We start from the raw sequence: 22309 nt of genomic DNA on the forward strand, positions 1-22309 counted from the left end.
AGTAGGTGGAGGTTGCAGTGAGCTAAGATCACGCCATTGCACTCCAGCCTGGGAGACAAGAGTGAAACTCCACCTCCCAAACAAAAAAAAAAAAAGAGAGGGAGAGAAAGAGAACAATGCATTGGCTAATATACTTACTACTCCCTTGAAGCTGAGCTTAATTATAGTGAAGAATACAGTCTATACTTTTTCCCACACTCAGAGAATGATCTCTGTGATAATTTCCCCAGTCTTCTTGACTGAATGCATGTATGATTTCTGTGGAGAAGAGCTGCTCTTTTCTTCACCCCATGGAGACATGTTGTATGATGCCCTGTCTGGGTGGGAGCTGCTTGCTCACCTCCCTGCAGGGAAGACCAGTGCTTGGCACAAGGGGAATTTGGCTGGGGAGAGTGTATGCTCTCGGATCATAGGAGAGGGACAGGGGCTGAGGGAGTCCTTGCTTCCCATGATGACCAAAGAAAGGGGAGTTGCCAAAGTGATGCGAGGGTCATCTGTTGACAGCTGTGTTGTGTTTATAAAGGCAATGGCACACAGATGGGGGTGGGGACAGGCAGAGGCCTAGGTTTCAGAGGCAGAGGTCTTAGGTTTAGGAGGTCCCTCTCTACTTGCCAGCACCTCAGGCAAGTCACTGACCCTCTCTGTGACTTGAGTTTCTTTACTTGTATTCTGAGAAAGTTATGGTAGTAGTAGATTCTTTCAAATAAATTTTTATGTAGAGCAGGGGTATCCAATGCTTTGGCTTCCCTGGGCCACATTGGAAGAAGAATAATTATCTTGGGCCATGCATAAAATACCCTAACACTAATGATAGCTAACGAGCTAAAAGAAAAAAATTGCAAAAAAACCTCTCATAGTATTTTAAGTTTCCTAATTTGTGTTGGGCTGCATTCAAAGCTGTCCTGGGCCACGTGCAGGCCGTAGGTTTGACAAGCTTGATGTAGAACCTCAGTATATAAGGCAGATAAAGCAGGATCTCTTTTGTTGAAGGGGTGTGTTAAGCCTCCCCAGCCATATGGAACTATAAGTCCAATTAAACCTCTTTTCCTTCCCAGTCTCAGGTATGTCTTTATCAGCAGTGTGAAAATGGACTAAGATGCCAGAGAAGCTGAGCCTGGATGGATTCTCTGGAGCCTGTACCCAGGCCTTGGGATCTGAGTCCATGTGACCACAACAAGGCACACATGGCTGCAATTCCAGCAGGTGCAGAGCAGGAGTCCTCTGTGGTTGGCTCTGCTCTGCCCCTCAGGCATGAAGCCAAGACAGAAACATCTGAAGTGCATCTTCCCAGTCACCCCCGTCCACCTGGGCCTGGCCCACCCAACAGCTGGGGGCTAGTGCCTTGCAGAAATTTGAGGCGGCCAGGGAGCTGGGTAATCATGACTCTGAGAGCCCGCATCCACAGTCCCCCACAGAGCCGGGCCAAAGTGAATGACACCTCCAGGTTCTGGGGACTCCCAGGTTTGGATTTAGGACTGAGATTGGAGCTAAAGGTCCATAGGCATCTCTATTCATGGGGGCCCTGGTGTGTGTTCACTGCTGTGTGTAGGTGTGAAGGGAAGGAGTATAGGACATGGCCCCTCATGGCTGTCTAGAGGACATGGGAGGCATTCCAGGCCCCAAATCAACAATGATCTCAACTCAATCTGAATCAAGAGCTCACCATCAGGCTTGACACAGGGGACCCAGAGTCTAAGACACAGTGGCCTCAACAACACTGCTGTGTCTTCCACTGGAGAAGGTCCCCAGAGCAGCCTGTCCCAGGTCCACAGCTGCAGCCACTACAGCTGCAGCCACTGTTTTCTTGACCTGACAATTTCTGAGAACTGGATGGGCAATGACTGGTTGGATGCTGCAAAGGACACCCATGAGCTTCGGGGAGAGGTCAGTGCAGAGGCTCCTGCACTATCCCGGACAGAGGTAGCGGGCAGCTTTCCTCCCTTCTCCCATCCCCAGTGCTGAGAGGAGGGAGCTGGAAAGGGGAACATAAACATGAGCCTGGTTCTCGATGTTTGGTTTACGGGTTGGGCTGTCACATACATGGAGAGAAGATGAATGTCTTACTGGCTACAGGACCTTGGGCAGGTCACCTAACCTACCTGAGCCAGTGTCCTCCTGATTTGGGGGTTGGGCTGTCACATACATGGAGGGAAGATTAATGTCACTCTTACTGGCTGGGGGACCCTGGGCAGGTCACCTAACCTATCTGAGCCAGTGTCCTCCTCTGCCCGGTGAAATTAGAGGGCAAGGATCACCCAGAGAGTGACCGTGATGCCCCAGCCTGTGCCTGAATTCCGTCAGTGTTGGTTGGATGTGCAGCTGCCTCTCCCCACTAGAGCAGCAGCTGCAGCCCAGCAACAGGATGGTGGCAGTTTGTCATCCTGCGGCTCTGGCCGGGGTCAGCCAGGCCGGAGGAGAGTCCAGCCTGTGGGGCGGAAAGAGAAGCTCTCTCACAAAAGCCTTCATCGTGGACCACGTCATTTCACGCTTAAGGACATTTACAACCTGTCCACTGGGAATCAGAAAGGCAGCGTCATTCCCTTCTAGGCATCAGGAATTGAATTTCAAAAGCCAAATGACTTAAAATCTCATCTCCTTTCCCAGATAGAAGGATTTGAACAATTTCTCATTTGCTTTCAAAATAGTCCCTATCTTGTCTCTGGAACAGGATACCACAGCGTAGCAGTAAGCCTAAAAGACAATTCCTTCCATGGAGTTATAACTTGGGGGCTCCTGAAATTGTATAAAACATTTTTACCATCTATGTGCTGCGGTTCCATAGGTTTTAGTAGATCTCCAAAGGAGTTTGTGACACTCTCACGCAAACAGGGTATGAACCACTGATGTCCAACCCTTCCTCCTTTTTTGGGTAGGCACAGACAAGGCCTGAATTATCAACTCTCAAGAGAAGGACCATATGCCCAGCACAGTCGCAGAGACCTAGTGAGCCCCAGGGATGCTGCTAGAGGAATAAAAACAGTTGAGTTAGCGATGCTGAGTGCATTGATGAGTAGTTGAGAGCAGCAATGCCACTGCTCCGGTAAGAACAAAATGCATGTGCATGTATGAGCTATGAAATCGGAATTGTGTAGTTTGATGATTCTACACGCGTTATATGCTCAGTCTTTTAAAGTGGCATTGTACAATATTAAGGATGAACAGGAAAATTCATGCTAATAATTTAAAAATTTAATTTTTCTTTACTTAAAATATCATTAAATAGTAAATAAAAATAGCACATGACAAGTTGAGAGAAAGACCACGGAAAAAAGGAAAAGGCTTATATTTATAAAGGTATAAATATACCTTTAATGGTATCTTTTCCTGCATTTGAGCTAGGGTTCCATGTTTTCAGTTGGCACTGGGTCCCACAAATTACCTATCTGGCTCTGGTTGAGGAACGTATCCCTGAGGCACAGTCTCGGTGATGACTGATAAGCACCTTCCTAAAATGTCCATTCAATGAACGTTTATTGAATTCTTACTGTTTGCCAAGCTTTGCACTAGTTGCTAGGGATAAAAACTTAATAAACATAATTTTATTCTCAAGTAGGATAGGATGAGGACTCTAATTTTTTTTTTTTTTTTAGAAAGAGTCTCACTCTGTCGCCTAGGCTGGAGTGCAGTGGCGCGATCTTGGCTCACTGCAACCTCCATCTCCCAGGTTCAAACGATTTTCCTTCCTCAGCTTCCCGAGTACCTGGGATTACAGGCACCTACCACCACATACAGCTAATTTTTGTATTTTTAATAGAGATGGGGTTTCACCATGTTGGCCAGGCTGGTCTTGAACTCCTGACGTCAGGTGATCTGACCACCTTGACCTCCCAAAGCACTGGGATTACAGGCATGAGCCTAGGACTCCAATTCTAAAAGCACAGCATAGGACCGTGGTTTCCAACTATCAAAACCCTAGTGCTTATCTACAAAAGGCAGTTCTGGGAGAGAAATCTCTTTACTGCATTTCAAGAACGCTCATAGAAACTTGAATTTCTAGGCTGGGCGCGGTGGCTCAAGCCTGTAATCCCAGCACTTTGGGAGGCCGAGGCGGGCGGATCACAAGGTCAGGAGATCGAGACCACAGTGAAACCCCGTCTCTACTAAAAATACAAAAAATTAGCCGGGTGCGGTGGCGGGCGCCTGTAGTCCCAGCTACTCAGGAGGCTGAGGCAGGAGAATGGTGGGAACCTGGGAGGCGGAGCTTGCAGTGAGCCGAGATCGTGCCACTGCACTCCAGCCTGGGCAACAGCATGAGACTCCGTCTCAAAAAAAAAAAAAAAAAAAAAAAAGAAACTTGAATTTCTACCTGACAAAAAGGCTTCAGTCAAGCTACCACACCAGCTATGTGATTAAATGTTTGCTAACTGTGCCAGACCTCGGACAAACCAGACAACACCAGTCTGCTTCTGTCCTTTGTCCTTTTTTCTTCTGGGCTTTTTAAACACACTAGAATCTGCTAGCAAATGACCTAAACTGATATATATCAAGCAGAAAGGAATCAAACTAACAGTTATACGGTCTTTGATTATTAATATTTTTAAGATAGAGAAATGCATTCTCATTTATATTGAAGTTTGGCTGACAAACCCTTTCAAAACACGAAGTACATATTAAAAAAAAAAAAAAAAAAATGAATGCCTAAGCCAGGACAGGGCTGAGAACCGCTGGGGGATTTATCCCATACCACCATCAAGGAGGGTCCCCTACTCCCTTTCAAAACAGACCAGGGAACCATCAGAGCAATTCTCATTTCCTGAACCTCTGTAACATCCTCAATTCTTGATATTTTACAGCAAAAATCCTTAAGCCTCTAAGCAGGGCCACGTGCTTGTACGAGTGCTTGTACATTGTGCAGGGCAGTGAGAGAGGGACGCAGCTACTTCCCTCTCCATAGTTGTGAGTGGAAGTTGCATGGCCAGTTGGAAAAGCATCCCAGGGAGAAAGGGAGTGCTTGACTGGCCTGGGGCCTACCAAGCACGACGCCACTACATTGTGACTACTACAGGGGAGACCAGCATTAGACAAGGTCCCACAGTCGTCGCCACCCTTCAACGCCCCTCCTCGCCATGAGCCCTTTTTCAAACTCCTTCATTGTGGTCATCAGACACCTGGGTGCTCTGTACCTCTTTTCTGAGCTCAGCTTAGGCAGGCATCCATGCACCCTGCTAGGAGTTGAGGTCATTTCCTCGATTTACAGATGAGGAAATTGAAGCTTAACATAACACACAGAAGTTCACACGGAGAGGAAGGGGCAGAGCCAGGATCTGTGCCTGAACCATCTGGCCCTAGAGCTGGGCTCTCCTGCCACCCTTGCTGCTGGCTGCCTCTGCCTGCCCTCTCTGCACACCTTTCCTTCTCGGAGCTCCAGCTGGGGCTTGGGTGAGTGCCACTTAGTCTGCACTCAGCTGTTTTCTCATCCCTTCCTGGGAATGAGTTTAATGTCCTCAACAACGAGTGCTCTGAGGTCAGGGGCTAGGTCCTTATTGCATGTCTCAGGGCCTGGAAGTTCAAAGCTCACAGCAGGCACTTGGAAAACATACACGTATAGCGTATATCTGCTGCCCCCTCCCCAATTTCCTCTACCCTGTGGAGTGCCATCTTGCGAGTATAAACCTTTGAACCCAGAAACCCACCAGAGTCAGCCGGAGCAGGGCATCATCAAAAGGGAAGCAAAGACAGCATCAAAAGGAATGAACAGAGGGTCTAGTTCTCTACTCCCGACCCTTCTCTCCACTTCTCTCCACAGTCTCCCTCCTCAACAACCCACCTAAACCAACCAAACTGAACACCACCACCTCCTCTATCACGGGCACGGTCATTAATGCTCCTCCTATGGGGCTTAGAAAAGGGTGGTAAATCTAGATTCTGTGCCCTGAACCCAGGCACGGTGTTGGACACAGCAGCTGTGCTGCCACTTCCAAGTGTATTTCTAGGAAAAGGCAACACAAGAGACTGTTTTACATGGAGGAGAGCTTGGAAAGCCCAGGAAGCATGGCTGCTGTAAATACAGGTCAGGGTCATCACGTGTAAATATAGCCAGGTTTCGTGACGTGGCTGTCCTCTACGCTCAGTAATCACTCAGAGACCAGAGTTCCTCAGCACTGTCAACTACTCAAGAAAAACAATGCTGAGTGGGCATCTACTGGGGGTGAGGCACGTCTGGGCAAGTATGCCTGGGAATACCCCCGATAGAGGATGATGACAGACAGAGTCACCCTAGATAGGTAGCTCTCAAATATCTGTGCACAGCTTGTCCACCTTGCAGATGTTTGGTGTCCTCCGTCTAGTGCCTGTCTCAGATATAGATGGGTTAGAGTTCTCACATAGCCCTTGCTGCTGTGTTGTAAGCAAAATCATTTCCATATTAACTCTGACCAAAATTCAGGAAATTAAACCAGTAGTATAAAAATAGCCATAGGATGAATTCCATGGCTAAGCAGAAATGGTTTGTGGAACAAGCACTTTGTACCTCTGAATCCTGCCTATAATCCTCGTTGAGGGTCAAGTGCAGATTTCTTCCAGTTGCGGTACTATTATTTCTACTTGGAGTTGAAAAGACTCCTCTAAGTCTTCTGGTGCAACAGTTTTTTAGTTTTATTTTAGCGAGAGAGCCTTTACTTCAAAGGAGATCCTATCTGGAAGCTGACATGTAACTTAGATGGACCCCGAGCTGCTGGTGTGAGGGAACTGGGGCCCTGCCAATGGAGCCTGCTCTTCCCTTCCAAAGCTCCCAGGAGTACAAGTTGAAAAACACACATGCACAGCCCCTTCCTAATTGATTCACTCACTCGTTCACAAACAATAATATCTCTTGAGCACCTACTGTGTTCCAGGTGGAGCCAGCAGGTAACAGCACAAAGGCAGCCCCGCTTTTGGTGAGCTCACATGGAGTAGGATGTGGCAAAGCTAAGTTCAGACAGGTTGCAAGTGCTAGGAAGGAACAATGATGTGATCATGGCTGGGAGGTGGCTACTTTGGATGGGGGATCAGAAAGGTCTCTCTGAGGAAGCAAAACACAGTTGAAATCAGAATGATAATCTGGAAAGATGCCCTGATTTGGACCAAAGAGGAAGCAGAACCAGAGAGCTGATGTGACCTTCCCCAGGCAGGGAGCTGAGCCAGGACCTGACCTGGGTTGCCGGCATCTCCCACCCAAGGATCTTTCCTTTTACAAACACTACTAAACAGCAACCACATGCAAAAAAGTCTCAGTGACAGGTGACATCCGAGGCTGGACAAACCACCCAACTACATCCTGGAATTCGGTGCCGTCTGTGCATGACTTTTGATGCCTCCCTCCTTCCTCAGCCCAGTCCAGGGTTGGCCTTGGGTCTGAAGGCACTATAACCCAAGAGACAGAACTCGGTGGTGGACACTCCAGACCTGTGACCTTAGCTGGGAAAGCTTCTTCATCTCCTATCTCCCTGGCTGCAAACTGTGAAGGGTGCTCCTTACCGCTTCATTTGGTGGCATAAAGAGAAAAGCAAGTTGGTGGTTATAAACGTCCTGGGCTCATCTGAAAGAGGGCTCTCTGGAAAGTCAAGGTGCTCTAGGGAGACCTAAAGATATCAAAGCCAGTTTGCCTCTTGTTCTGTAGCAGGCACTCACACAAGAACTACGGGGAATCACACAGGCCTGTACATATTTTACACACGAGTCCAAAGGTGGGTGTAAAATTCCTATTATGCTGAATATCGTGGGAAGGAGCACACAAATGCCTCCCTCTGGTACCCACAAACCAAACGGCTCTGGACCACCTAAGCACTTGCCAGACCACCAACTTGGCCCCTGTGGGCCAGTAGTGCCCCCTCACCCTAGGAGTCTTAAAGCATTTCCAGGCATTAATTGGAGCCTCCAGTCCCTTGGGAGACAGGTGGGGCCAGCGGTTATTAGTCCCATTTTGCGCACAAAGCAACTGAGCCCCAGATGACCTATCTGTCCAGGGAACAATGCTACTGACATAGTGACAACCATTAAGTTCTGATTCAAACCTGTCTCCAGCCTCTAACTGCTGCTTTCCACTACAATCCAGCTGCCCACAAATCGAACACAGATCATCCACTTTTGACTAACACCACCATCATTCTCTTCTTCACGCTCTCCTGCACACACCCTATGCTCCACAGTGCACTTAGGAGTTTTTCCATAAGCTGCCTCTTCTCTTCACCCCCCACCCCCACACTCACCTCACAATACTTGCTAGGAACTGGAAACCTCTGGAACACTTATTCCTCGTGCACACACAGCAGCTTAGACTCAAGTTAAGATGCTGTCCCACCAACCCCAACTGAGCTGCCTCCCTTTCATACTTTCCAGCCCGTTCACACATGTGCACACTGCACATAACGCTGGTGAAAAGGATACACCCCAGAACCTTCCATGCCTTCTTTCCACATGGAGTCGCCCAACTGCACGTGCAAGGACGGGCACGAAAACACAAGTGACAAGGCCTACACAGCCATGTTGTCACAAATACACAGACGGGCCCAGAACAGGCCCAGAACACGGGGACATCCCTGCACAGGCCCTCTGAAAGCAATGTGTACCAAATACAGCAGCTGCCAGCACTTAGCAACCCCTGCGTTGCATGGGGTATGCTGCCAAGGCCTGTCTGCATCTTGCTAAGGCGACTCTGGGTCTGTCATCTTGGTGTACGCACAAGAGGCAGCTACTCGAACTCAGGGTGGACAAAGAATGACATTTTCAAGAGGAACAGACATGCCCCGGGCACGCTGGACAGCACGAGGCCCTCAGAGGCCCAGAGTTCTCTCCCGCAGACTCAGGCGCGTAGTTATGGACGCCGTGCTGCGTGCTCCGTGCAGACACCAATACCTGCTCACATGCCCCGCGAGTGTCCCAGGCATTCCTGCCTCCTCCACTCCTCACCGCCAGCCGGCTTCCCTCTGCCCGCCCGGGGGAAGCTTGGAACAGTCTAGCTCGGGACTGCGGGCGGGGCTGGCAGCGGAGGTGGAGGCGCCTCTCCCAGACCCCCAGCCTCTCCCTTGGCGCCCCCACTTCCCAGGCGCGCTTCTGCACTTACCCGGTCAGGGGCTCCGGACGCGGCGACGGGAGCTGCGCCTAGAGAGGCGGAGAGCGGTGGCTCCCGGGGCCGCCCAGCCGCCCACCACCCGCAGCCAACGCTCTTCCCTCCCAGCCCGGGAAGGTCAGCTTGCGGGCAGCACGGCCCGCGCCCCTGCGCCCACGGAGGCTTCCTGCCGGCTTTAGCGTCTCCCCCTCGCCGCCCCGCCCCGCGCTCCGCCGCGACGCCCCGGCGCCGGCTCTCCCAGCCCAGCCGGCAGGACGCGCCCAGGAGCCCCGCACGCTAGCTGCCGGCTCTTTGTTTGGGAGTTTGCCTCTCTGCGATTCAGAGCACGCGGAGGGAATTAAGTCAGAGTCCGAGGCAGCTGTGCGGTTGCCGGGGGTATCCCTGCGGGGGGCGGGGCAAAAGAATCGACTAGGGGGCGGTGGAGCGACTTTCAAACTCCCGCCCTCCGCAGCTCCCCGCTTATGTCCCCCTGCCCTCTACGTTCGTCGGCCCCTGGGAGAGGTTGGCCTTTGGGGGTTTCCAGGGACTCTAGGGACAAGCTTGTCTGATAAGAGAGAGCCTATCCATCCCCCTTCCTCACCACCCCCCATCACTGCCCTGTCCCTGTCAGAGTCCTGTGGAGCATCAGCTTTACATTTCCTGGGCCCCGGGGAGAATCAAGGTCTCTCTAATCAGAAGCAAAAAGGAAGAGCAGAGAGTAGCGTCCATCTGTTCCCGCTGAGCCCTTGTGAAGGTGCAAAGCTGGCCCTAACGGGACCGGCCCTAACAGTGGGGCATGGATTATGTATTTCCCAAAGTAACCAGGGCCTTGTGCTTATCCAACCGTGTTCTTTTGAAACTTAGCTGCAGTGAGGAAGATTACCCATTTACCAGGTTGCTAGGCCAGGGAAGCCACTGGAGGCAGGGAACGCTGACAAAGCCACTGCACCGGGAGCACCAGCGTTCTAAATACCCCAGCTGACTGCTGAGAGGGGCTTCGCAGAGGGGCCACCCGGGAAGGAGATGATTCCAATAGTCCGGTGAGATAAGACTTTAACTGGGGGATGAATGCGGAAGCTGCAGCAAAGGAGAGTCTACAGAGTGTGTGGTGCAGGAGGCGCACACTGGGGCTGTAACATTGTGGAAGTCTGGAGGAGCACCTGGAGTGATGTGACTGGGTTTAGTGTGGGGCAAGTTGGATTGGAGAAGCAGGCCACCTTCTTCCAGGGGCAGATATCCAGCAAATGCAATTGGAAAGGTGATTCTGGAGTTCACAGGAGAGGCTGTGAATTTTGGAATCATCTGGAAAGAAGTTGGAGGTGGAGGGAGAGGGTAGAAAAGGTAGAGAGAACAGGGCTGAAGACAGAACCTAGGTCTACCTAGAAGGAGCCCATGAGAGGAACGGAAACCATCAGGAGAAACCATGAGGGAGGGTCAGGACTGTGCAGGGTGACAGGACTCAGGAGAAGAGGGACGTTCAGTGGGGGCCCGGGCTGCAGGGACACCAAGGAGGAGGGCGCCCCCAAAAAACTGGTTTAGATTTAGAAATTAGGAGATCGCTGGGTTAGTTCAAGATACCTATTTGAGTGGTGGGTTTTATAAACCGGGTTGCCACTCCTTGGGGGTGCATCTGTATCTCGGATCCAATTGGTTGATGGGGAGATACAAAGGTTCACCTCTTTGCTTCCATTATGGAGGGCCCTGAAGGGCCACCCCAGCTCCATAACTTCCCAAAGGATCCGCCGAGGCCTCTGTGGAAAACGGCACAGTTCAAGTTCATTCTCTGCCGAATCCTGTTTCCCTCACTCTCTCAAGGTGTTGTTCCCAAGAGTACCTCCCAGGAGACCTCCCGCATACCACCGCCATCTCTGTGCAGAGTCTGTTTCCTAGAAATCCATTCGGAGGTACAGGGACACTGAGAAAGGGCGCGGGAAACAAAGAAAAGGTGGGACTGAGAGGTCAAGCAGCGACAGTGGGAGGGAGGCCTGAATGAGCACAGGCCCCGACGCCGCTCCCTTTGGCCTCTGAGGGAGCCGTTTAAACAGACAGGGATGGTCAGAAAAACTCAGAGAAGGTGGTGTGAAGGAAAGAGCCTGGGGAATGGGGAGTGAAGGGGAAGCTTATTCGTAGTAGAAGATGGATTTTCAAAAGCCAGAAGTAAGAAAGAAGAGTGGAGTAGGCCCAAGGAGGGGAGGAATGCTGGAAGAGGGTAAGGGTGAGGGGAAGTCAGTATTCACCAAAGTTAATAACATTGAAACAGCAATGAGGAAAGAGAGGGTTGGAAAACGCCTAGAGTGACTTTTTTAGCAGTAGGAGAGGGTGAGTGATGAATGAAGCTCTGGGCTAGGGTATTCCCTCTCTAGTAGTATCCCCAGTAACATTAAACGTCTACAGTGGAGAACCGATGGAAATATAATATGTCGTTAAAAATTTTCTGTGAGCCACGTTTAAAAATGAATATAAAGAAACAGGTGGAAGTAATTGTAATGATATATTTTATTTAACACAGTATATCTAAAATATCATTTCAACGTGTCAATATGAAAAATCAACGATAAGATATTTTACATTTTTTCCTACTAAGTCTTCCAACTCTGGTTATATTTTATGTGTATTGCACATTTACATTCAGACACTACATTTTCATTGGAAATATTCAATGTGTATTTAGATTTCATAACATTTATGGTTGAGGAAATAGATTTACAAGCCTACGTTGCCACATACATAATTATGCTTTCCAACAATAGAATCAAATGATCGATTTTTAAATTTATGTTAATTAAAATTAAATGAAATAGAGAATCCAGCCCTTCAGTTGCATGTGGCACATCTCGAGTGCTCAGTAACCGCACGGGGGTAGCGGCTACCATATCAGAACACACAGGCCTAGAATTCTAATTCCTAGACTTTTGATTTTGGCTTTCTTTTGTCCTCACCTTTTTTGAACGAATGGACCTCTTCTCCTACCAGCATTGCACCGCTAACAAGATCCTAACCTATTCCATCTTATTTCACAAAACATACTTGAAGAAGGCGAGGGGGAAGATTGAGAATCTACCATCTAGGAAAACAGAGATGGGAATTCAGCTTGGACTGGAAAAGATATGAGGAAGATGAGATAGGAGTTGGAAGTATTCCATTTTGATTCTTATTCTGTGGTTGTATGAGGAGGGAGGATTCTCTACCAGGCTGAGTACTCCAGAGATAGAATGGATGGTGCTGTGAGAATGAACAGGACAACTCCTGTTTGTGCAGGCTCCCATTTTAGCAGCTTCCCATGAGCATGGAGCGTTGGTTGAGTCACAAACACTAGGATGTGGCTAAGTCTGGGTCCTGTATTTCCTGCATTAGCAAAATGGGGAAGGTAATCCCTTATTTGGAAAAAAAAAATGGAAGGGGCTAAGTGAAATCCCCCAAAGGAGAGTTTGGATCCCAGATCTGGAGACCTATGCCTCCACTATCGTTTGGATATGGTTTGTTTGTCCCCTCCAAGTCTCATGTTGAAATTTACTCCCCAGTGTTGGAGGTGGGGCCTGGTAGGAGGTGTTCGAGTCATGGGGGTGGATCCCTCATGAATGGCTTGGTGCCATTCTTGCAAGAGTGAGTTATTGCTGTTAGTTCCTGTGATAACTGGTTGTTGAAAAGAGCCTGGCACCTCCTCCACACTCTCTGCCACCTCTCCCAACTTGTGATCTGCATATGCGGCTCCCCTTCACCAACCCCCATGAGTGGAAGCTTCCTGAGGCCCTTGTCAGAAGCAGATGTTATCACCATGCTTCCTGTACAGCCAGTAGAACCATGAGCCAAATAAAGTCCTTTTCTTTATAAACTACCCAGCCTCAGATATTCCTTTATAGCAACACAAATTGACTAAGACGGCCCCATATTCAGGCCTGTAGCTTATCTTCTGTCCCCAGCGGAGTGCTGGCAGCTTCTGCTTTTAGGCCATGCTCTGGCACCATTTCCCTGCCTTTGTGTCTGATAGGGAGATCTGTCATTGGATGCAGTAGTAATGGAGTTTGTAGAGACTCCTTTAGAAATTTAGGAAAAAAACCCCCAAAAAACCAACTTAGACTTCCTTGTTTGTGATCTGAAATGACCTACATCTGTTGTAACTGGGTGATATAGTGTAGATCTTGTGAGACCCTGCTCCATGCCAGCACAGGGCCTGATAGCCTCTCTACCCAACAACAGTATCTATATCCATTCCTAGAAATGGAGTCATAGAAAATACCATCTTTTGTTTTGTGGGTGGCTACACACACACACACACACACACACGACAGTGAGGAGAATGTTCTGTTATTGTTGGCATCCCTAGAATATATGGCACGTTAACCTGGCATTCAGGTTGTACAGTAAACCCTCATAGGTCAGGAACTGTAAAACTTGCTTTTCTCCGTCCTCTGAGCGTACGCTTGTCTTTCAAAAGAAGTTCTAGTCACTACCTAGGAGGGTTGCAAGGAAATGAAGCTACTTCTGCCTCCCTGACATCCATGCTTGGTTAAGCTGCTGTCCTGATATGGCCCTAATGTGTACTCTTTGTATAAACTCCTGACTGGGCCATTCTGAGGAAGATCAGCTAGGTTCTTGGAGATATTAATAGAAAACATTCCCTTCAGGATACACATCAGAGACAGCTGGTCTGACTCAGCCTGCTTCTCTATCTTTAAAATGGGGAGAAACTCCTCCTAAGATTCTTTCTACTCTCTTAGAAAGTGAAAACTCGCCTTAGTTTTTTAATCCATGTGAAAAATAGAGCTAAAAAGCCTTTTGTTAGCATCTGTCTTTCTTCTAGAAGGACTGAGGAATGACCAGATGTTAAATATTGATCAGTTAGGCTTAGCTTTAATTCCGCCTGCATTTGGCTGTGAACTTGATGACTGACCCTGACGATTTTTGCAATAATATCTGGTGCTTAATAGGTAAAGAAATGACTGCGGAATTGAACCTCACAGCCTCAGGTATAATTCCCATGAGAAAGATGTTACAAGTAGGAATTTTTCAACTGTTTTCAGGCATACTTCCAATCACACCAAGAACATTAGTTGCACTAATTAGTGCTTGAAATATTGATCTTCATTAGCAGTGTCAAAAGCATTGTTCAAATATCCGTGCTCTCTTGGCATTCTACATGAAGGAGCTTACAGCTTGGTTCTTTCCCGGGAGAACATTAGTGAGGGCAAAACAGAAAAACGTATGTAGTATACAGGAAACATAAGTAGAGACAGCCGAGCAAATATAGAAATAACATACAAAATGACAATTACTTACAGCTGGATTTTTTTTTCTACATGTAGCACACTGCTAATCCTCTCTCATCTTCTCCAAGAAGCTTTCTAAAGCCTGCTTCTGTAAGGACACAGGTTTTCTGGACCCAAAGTCACATACTGGGAAGGAAGAGAAGCTTTTGGGTAAACATCATGAATTTCCCTGGAGCAACTATTCTATTTAAGATTTTATCTAAGATTTTTTAGAAAGAAGGGAATAGGTTTAAAAAAATAATTTCAAAAGTGTAACATCTATCTATGCTCATTTTAGACAATTTGATCAGTATAAAATATTAAATAAGAAAGTAAAAACCACTTGGACTCTTACCTATCAGAAATAACCACTATATTACTGGATTTTGGTGAATATCTTTTAATTGTGTGTGTTTGTGAATATGTGTTTGTAATCCAATTTTTTTAAAATTTGAGACTATATTCTAGTCAGCTTTTTATGTCAATGGATTTAAGAATATGTTACATCATTTAAAATGTAATGTATGGATATACCACACTTTATTTAACCAATACCCTATTAATGAATATTTAGTATATTTTCTTTTCTTTCCTTTTTTTTTTTTTGAGACAAAGTCTCACTCTGTTGCCCAGGCTGGAGTACAGTGGCTTGATCTCGGCTCACTGCAACATCCACCTCCCGAGTTCACGTTGATTCTCCTGCTCAGCCTCCCGAGTAGCTGGGATTACAGACATGCACCACCATGCCCAGCTAATTTTTGTATTTTTAGTAGAGATGGGGTTTCACCATGTTGGCCAGGCTGGGCTTGAACTCCTGACCTCAGGTAGTGCACTCACCTCGGCCTCCCAAAGTGCTGGGATTACAGGCGTGAGCCACACTCCTGGCCAGGATGTTTTCAATTAAAAAAAAAATTTTGATGATGTTGTTATGAAACATTCTTTCGTATATGTACTTGCCTACTTATTCAATTATTCTTTATGGCAAATTCTTAAAAAATGTATCACAGAAAGTATTTCTTTTGGTAGCTGAACACACACACACACTAGTATAGATATATTCACACATACACATACACATGTATACATACATATGTGTGTATATATAGGCATATTCATACGTACACACATGTATACATACATGTGTATGTATGTATATATACACACATAAAAAGTCAAAAATGTTTTAAACTTAAATATAGTTGTTACTTCTTGAGAAGAGACTGGGATTGGGGATGCAGTCAGAGGAATTTGACCAAACCTATGATGTCTTAGTTTTTTCACAGGGAGAAAATATATGTGTAACTTAAAATTAGTTAAAATTAAGGATAACGATAACCAAAAATGGATAAGATAAAGTAGTCATCAAGTGGCAATCACACATCATTGCAAATAAAACGATCTGCTTCCTTCTCCTGAAAAAACTTAACGGTAACTACTGGAAGAATAGAAATAGGATGTGTAAATGTTAAACTGCTAACATTAAAAAAAAAAGAGGAACCAGGACAGCTAAAACCTTGATTAATCCAACAAAAGTAAGAAATGAAAAAATTAAAAGAAACAACAAGAAAGCACAGTAACTAAAAGTACAAGCATATGGACAAATAAGTCCAAATATGCCACTATTTAGAATTAATGATTAGGTTAATGTGTCTATTAAAAGATGGCAACTCTCTGGATAACAAAACCACATGCAGTTATATGTTGCTTAAAAGGGACCCACGTGAAAAAACGACACAGAAAGTTTCAAAATAAAGGAGTGGAAAAGATTATTAACTAAGGAAATGATGGCACCAAGAAGTAGATGTGCCAATATTAATATAAGATAAAATGACTCCAAAGCCCAAAGAATGAATGGTCAAAGAAGACTATTTTTTTGTTTATTTATTTATTTATTTAGAGATGGAGTCTTGCTCTGTCACCCAGGCTGGAGTACAGTGGCATGATCTTGGCTCACTGCAACCTCCATCTCCCAGGTTCAAGCAATTCTCCTGCCTCAGCCTCCTGAGTAGCTGGGATTATAGGTGCATGCCACCATGCCTGGCTAATTTTTTTTTTTTTTTGAGATGGAGTCTCGCTCTGTTGCGCAGGCTGGAATGTAGTGGCATGATCTCGGGTCACTGCAAGCCTTACCTCCAGGGTTCATTCCATTCTCTTGCCTCAGCCCCCCGAGTAGCTGGGACTATAGGCGCACGCCACCATGCCTGGCTAATTTTTTGTATTTTTAGTAGAGACAGAGTTTCACCATGTTAGCCAGGCTGGCCTCAAACTCCTGACCTCAAGTGATCTGCTCACCTTGGCCTCCCAAATGCTAGGACTACAGGCCTGAGTCACCATACCTGGCCAAAAAAGACTTTTTTGATTTTGTTCATGTCCACCAATGAACCTTTGTGCATAGCTCCAAATGTATAAAGCAAAAATGATAGGACAAGTAGACAAAAAATAACCAAGGATTGAGAGGTGCATTTTCCAATACAGTAGCCACTAGCCACACAGTATAGCCAATCGTCACTAGGTTATTTAATACTTCAAATATGGCTAATCCACGTTGAAATGTGCTATAAAGTATAAAACGTATATTGGATTTCAAAGACTTGGTATGAAAAAATAAAGTAAAATAGCTCTAATATTTTAAAGTAAAATAGCTCTGTATATTTTGAAAAGATCATACTTTAGATATGAGTTAAATAAAACCTATTAAAATTATGAGAACTTATGAACACAAACAAGAACACAAAGAAGGAAACAACAGACACTGGGGTCTTCTTGAGGGTGGAGGTTGGGAGGAGGGAGAAGAGCAGAAAAGATGAATATTGGGTACTGATCTTAATTCTTGGATGATGAAATGATCTGTACAAAAAACCCCTGTGACATGAGTTTACATATGTAACACACCTTCACATGTACCCTCAAACCTACAATAAAAGTTAAAAAAGATTGCAACCTAAAATAAATGGATAAATAAAATCTACCAAAATTAATCTCATCAGTTTATTTTTGCTTATTTTAAAGTGGTGACTAGAAAATTTAAAATATCATATGTGTTTCTCATTGTATTTTTATTGAACAGCACTGAAGAGGATTTAAATGAACACAAATAACAAATATGGTATAATAATTATAGAAAAGAAACATTTTGACATCACATTTTATGTTCTTTTCAGTCATGCAATATTTGTAAATTGATCAATCATCTGACCATAGGAACATCTCAAAAATATGTGAAAACTAGCTACGGGCAGAGGCTGTGATATCCAAAGACAATGCCTTTCCCAATTCAAATGGAAATCACTATTGCCTATACCAATTTCTGTTGCCTTTCCCAGCGATTATGGGGAGGTGTCTATGCAGGTGGGGTCTGCAGATAGCATGACCCACATGGCAGGGATTCTCTATCTCTCTCAGGAGTCCATGGCACCAGAGGTCCTACTCTGCCTGTTGGCCCCAGCTCACAAGATTTATTGAGTCAGAACTCCCCTTTCGGAGCACAGTGACAACAGCTTGAGCCTAGGAGGAAACACCCTGTCTACAAATTGCTCCATGTTAATGGAGGCCTGGAAGGGGACAGGCCTGACTGGCTCAGCTGTTCTGAAGTATTCAACTGATGTTACTGAGATCCCAGGCTCTCTTCCCTACATGGATCTCATTGCTCTTAACTTGGGGTGCTCTGGAACTATTCTTGCCTTGTGTAATTCCTCCTGCTCGTTTTGGCTTGGTGTTTTGTTTTTTTTTTTCCTTTCTTTCTTTCTCTCTCTCTCTCTCTCTTTTTTTTAAAATCAATTCAGTCCTATCTTTATAAAAAATCATACTTCAATATTTCTAGTCAGCAGGTAGCATCCTTCCTTGATTTCCAGCCACGTTATAAATCTATTTTTTCAAAATATAATTTCTGTTATTTCACAGTACTTTGTGTAGGTGAAGATGTAGAAGCGGGTATGCACTCTGACCTCCTGATCCATTATGAGATACAAGTTTTTGTATATTTATCTCATAACCAGTCACCTTACTAAAAACACTTTTCATATTAATATAAACACTATGTATCATTATAAAGAATTCATGCAAAATATTTTTCAGTGACATAAGAACTCAAATTATATGGTTGTGGAGGGTTGCTATACTGCACGGTCCTTCTTGTTACTAGGGATACTTTGAGGACAAAATTTTGGAAGCTCAATTAAAATAAAGGATTTTGACTGCCTTTAATTAGCATCTCAATCTCTCTTTCTCTTTGTCTCTCCCTCTTCCTCTCTTTCTCTCTATCTCCCCACCACCCAACCCTTTCTTTCTTCCTTTTTCCTGGTTGCCCTCAACTACAGACAAAAACTACTTTATGGGCATGCAATCTGTGCGGTTACACAAGGCCCCACACTTAGATGGGCCTAGCACTTCGTTAAATGCTCTGCTGTTGCTGTCTTGAAATTCTTAATAATTTTTGAAAAAGAGGCTCCACGTTTTCATTTTGTAGTAGTCCTTGGTATTTCTGCAAAACACCTATCTAGTGTTATACATTTTCTACCCAAGTTAAAAGATTAAAGCTTGTGGCATTTTGCTGAGCCCAAAGCAAAAATACATCACGTGTGTCTTGGGAAAATTCTTACCTTTACTTCAGGATTGGTGGCGGTGGTGGGAGGTTTGAATTTGGGGGAAGGATTGGGACCACAGCCACATCCGTTAGGACTCTTTTGTGAGCTGACTTCACCTTCGCCTCTTGATGCTCTTTTTCATGCTTTCCTCTCCAGTCCATATCACAGCTTGCAGTTCAGTACACACAATTTGTCTTTTCTTTCACACATTTGCCCAAGTCGTTTCCATTGCTTTCAGTGCCCTTTCCCCCCATCTGCTTGCTGAATTCCTATTTAATCTTCAAATTTTGCTTAGTTATCACCTCCTTTAGGAAGTCTTCCCTGGCCTCTCTAGGTAGAATTCAGTGACTTGTTTTTATCTCCAATATCTAAGAAGAACTTAATCAAGGAACAGAATTTTTTTTATATACTTCTTTTCCACTAGAACCACTACAGTGATGGTTCCCAACTTTTGTTGTGTGTGTGTGTGCACACATCACAGCATTAAAATACAAAAACACACTAAACAAGTCAGGAATAATTACAATATGATTACTACTGCAGTATAAATGATTTTCAAAGCAACTATAAAAGCATCCAACTATTATCACACTATCATTTGGTCTCCCTTTAATACTGTTTTCTGTTCTGTTACATTTTTTTTATGTTCCAGTAAACACCAAGTTGGCCAGATTTTACATTTCTCACTTCACATCACAGCCAGCTTACCCCGCGCTCCACTGTGATATGACTTGTTTGGGTCTGTGCTCCATTTGACAGGCATTGCTAACATGTATATCCCATTAGGATGAAAATATATGTAGATGTTAGTTGAAATTTGGCAGCCCACCATGACCACCCCAGGATCAGTTGCACAGATTGTTGACTGCACCAGGGTGCTCAGTTGAGGGGAAAAATGGGGACCAATGGTCAGTTTAATGTGCTCACCTGGCTGTGTGCACCCTGGACTACATCTATCTCAAAGGCAGGTCTTTTACAAAATTAAACAAAAAGTATCATTTGGACTAATGGTGTGGGCTCTGGCTTGGACAATGCTCGGTACCACAGCAGGTTCTTTGGGAACTGCTAGAGAGCAAGGGCTGGATTCTATTCATCTTTACTTCCCTAGCACTTAGTATAATGCTGGACAATAACAGAACTGAATACATGTAGAATAAATTATAAAACCATCAAGACACTCTGCTAATGGTATGCAACATGATTTGGGCCTAGTCTATAGCCTTGTTAACAGAAATTTTCCAATCTGGTCTGCTGGTGCAGATTTAAGTGGCTCTTAAATGTGGTGTCCAATACACTAGTGTGACATGGTGAAAATTATAGCTGTCACCCCAATCCCTAATCCCCAGCCTCCAAGAATCATGCATAGCCCTGGATCCTTTGCATCTGTGCTGAAGTCCACAAAAATCCCTGGAAGTATGTTAAACTCTCAATTAGCCTTCATCAAGTGTGCTGTCGTGGAAAGAAAGGCCGGAGTCTGCTGACCAATGCGCTTCCTTCTTATCAGACAGGAATTCCTGCGATCTCCCTCCCTGCCCTATTTCCTACATAGCACATATGTGATGAGCGCGGTTTTAGAAATTAGCACTTAATGAGAACTTGAACATTCTAGCACTGGGCGATGGCTTAGAGGTCATCAGGAGACTGATCCCTAGAGAGGGAGATGATGTCACATGGTCAGGTGTTGGCAGAATAGCCTCTGGAGCCTCCGCCTCCCTCCTGTGGTCATGTGTGTGCCTTACTCCTTCCTTTCATTCAGGTCTGCAGCAGTTCTCTTCCCATCTACCCCGAGCTGCCCTCTGGCCATTGCCTAGTCCTACTCTAAGAGGTGGCAGAGCCGAACCCAGGAGGGTGGGGAGAGGAAACGGCAGCAAGGTCTATCTGCTCCCCAGTCGGCAGTGCTGAGAGCCAGCTTGGCCTCTGTCTGGAGATACCACATTGGCACTGCTGGATTTGTGCTAATGAAGAGTCAGAAAATCAGCCAGACTCTCATGGGATACAGGCTGAGAGTGGAGGCCAGCAGCTGAGGCAGTGGGAGACCCACTCACATCGGGCTGATTGTTGAGTACGGTGCCCAGAAGTCAAACCCACACACTCTCTTCAATCACAGAGTTCCCATCACGTTCCTCATTTTGTCTCAAGCACCTGTTTCTGAAGCCTTGGGGGAGGGGCCAGCACACAGGCTTTGCAAATGTGTCTTCTTGGAAGCCTGTGTGTGGGGTCTGGCCCAACCCCAGGCTCAGGACCTGCAGTGGCTCTGGAGAGTTAGGGACTTGGCTACCCCAAAGACTCCAACCCTCTGACCTCAGAGACCTCCCAATTCAATTGCCTCACAAGTCGGATGAGGAAATGGAAGTCCTGAGACAGAGAGAGCGAAAGTAAGAATGAGAGCGAGAGTGAGCGAGAGAGACAGAGAGAGAGAGAGAGAGAGGCTAATGGCTGCAACAAGAAAAGGCAGTAGACTCAGGCCTCTTGACTTCTTGACTCTTTCCAGGGCAACAGGCTCCTGTTGGTTCTCGAGTTCTCGGATGGACTCCCCTAGTTGGTCAGCAAGCCAGGCTGGGGAGCCACCACCACCAAGTCTCCTTGTGGATTTTCATTCCTCCATTTAATAAATGTTTCAAGGGCACTTACTATGGGCCTGGCACTGTTGTCAGCACTGGAAGTGCAGCAAAGAACAACGTAGATAGTGCCACAGCTCTCACTGAGCTTGAAGTCTAGTGGAGCACACAGATAATGAGTGACTAAACATAGAGAAACAAGGACATATCAGATAGTGATGAGTTCTATGGAGAGAAGAGACACAGAGATGTCATGGAGGGTGACTGAGGAGTGCAGGTCAGAATCAGAGTCAGGGAAGAGCTCTCCTGGGGATGAGATCTGAGTGATGAGAAGCAAATAGCCAGTTGATATGGTTTGACTTTGTGTCCTCACCCAAATCTCATCTTGAATTGTAATCCTCACGTGTAAAGGGAGGGACCTGGTGGGAAGTGATTAGGTCATGGGGGCAGTTTCCCCCATGATGTTCTTGTTATAGTGAGTTCTCATGGGATCAGATGGTTTAAGTGTGTGATGGTTCACCCCCATCTCACTCTTTATCTTCTGCTACCATGTAAGATGTGCCTTGCTTCTTCTTTGCCTTCTATCATGACTGTAAGTTTCCTGAGGCCTCCCCAGGCATGCGGAACTCTGAGTCAATTAAACCTTTTTTCTTGATAAATTACCCAGTCTCAGGTAGTTCTTTTATAGCAGTGTGAAAGCAGACTAATACACCAATGAAGATTGGTCAAAGGTAGGAAGCCAGGTAGGAGAGCAAGTTCAGGAAGAAGGCACACAGGTGCAAGCCCCTGAATCAGGTATGAACTTGGCTAACCGAGAACCTGAGTTCAGCGAGCAAAGGAGAAAGGGGAGGTAAGCAACAGGCAAGAGATACAGGTGAAGGGCAGATACTATGTGAC

General features: G+C 45.9%; 1 protein-coding gene and 1 long non-coding RNA gene across 6 annotated transcripts in view; one reads left to right on the plus strand and one right to left on the minus strand.

Moving 5' to 3' along the window:
• LOC105484261 (tetraspanin 11) overlaps window positions 1-9238 on the minus strand; it is a 70459-nt gene extending 61221 nt beyond the window's left edge. For 2 of the 4 annotated variants that reach the window (XR_988836.3, XM_011745731.3), the window contains exon 1: window positions 9041-9238. The gene's annotated coding sequence lies outside the window, so the exon portion shown is untranslated. Of the gene's footprint in view, window positions 1-8832; window positions 8946-9040 lie in introns of those variants that run through there. The other 2 variants (XM_011745728.3, XM_011745729.3) reach the window with 2 other exon arrangements.
• A 609-nt stretch (window positions 9239-9847) lies between these two features.
• LOC139356821 (uncharacterized) overlaps window positions 9848-22309 on the plus strand; it is a 55867-nt gene continuing 43405 nt past the window's right edge. For both annotated transcript variants that reach the window (XR_011609253.1, XR_011609254.1), the window contains exon 1: window positions 9848-10065. This is a non-coding gene — a long non-coding RNA (uncharacterized lncRNA). The remainder of the gene's footprint in view (window positions 10066-22309) is intronic.

This window comes from Macaca nemestrina, chromosome 10 (genome assembly GCF_043159975.1).
Source record: "Macaca nemestrina isolate mMacNem1 chromosome 10, mMacNem.hap1, whole genome shotgun sequence".
Lineage (NCBI taxonomy): Eukaryota > Metazoa > Chordata > Mammalia > Primates > Cercopithecidae > Macaca > Macaca nemestrina.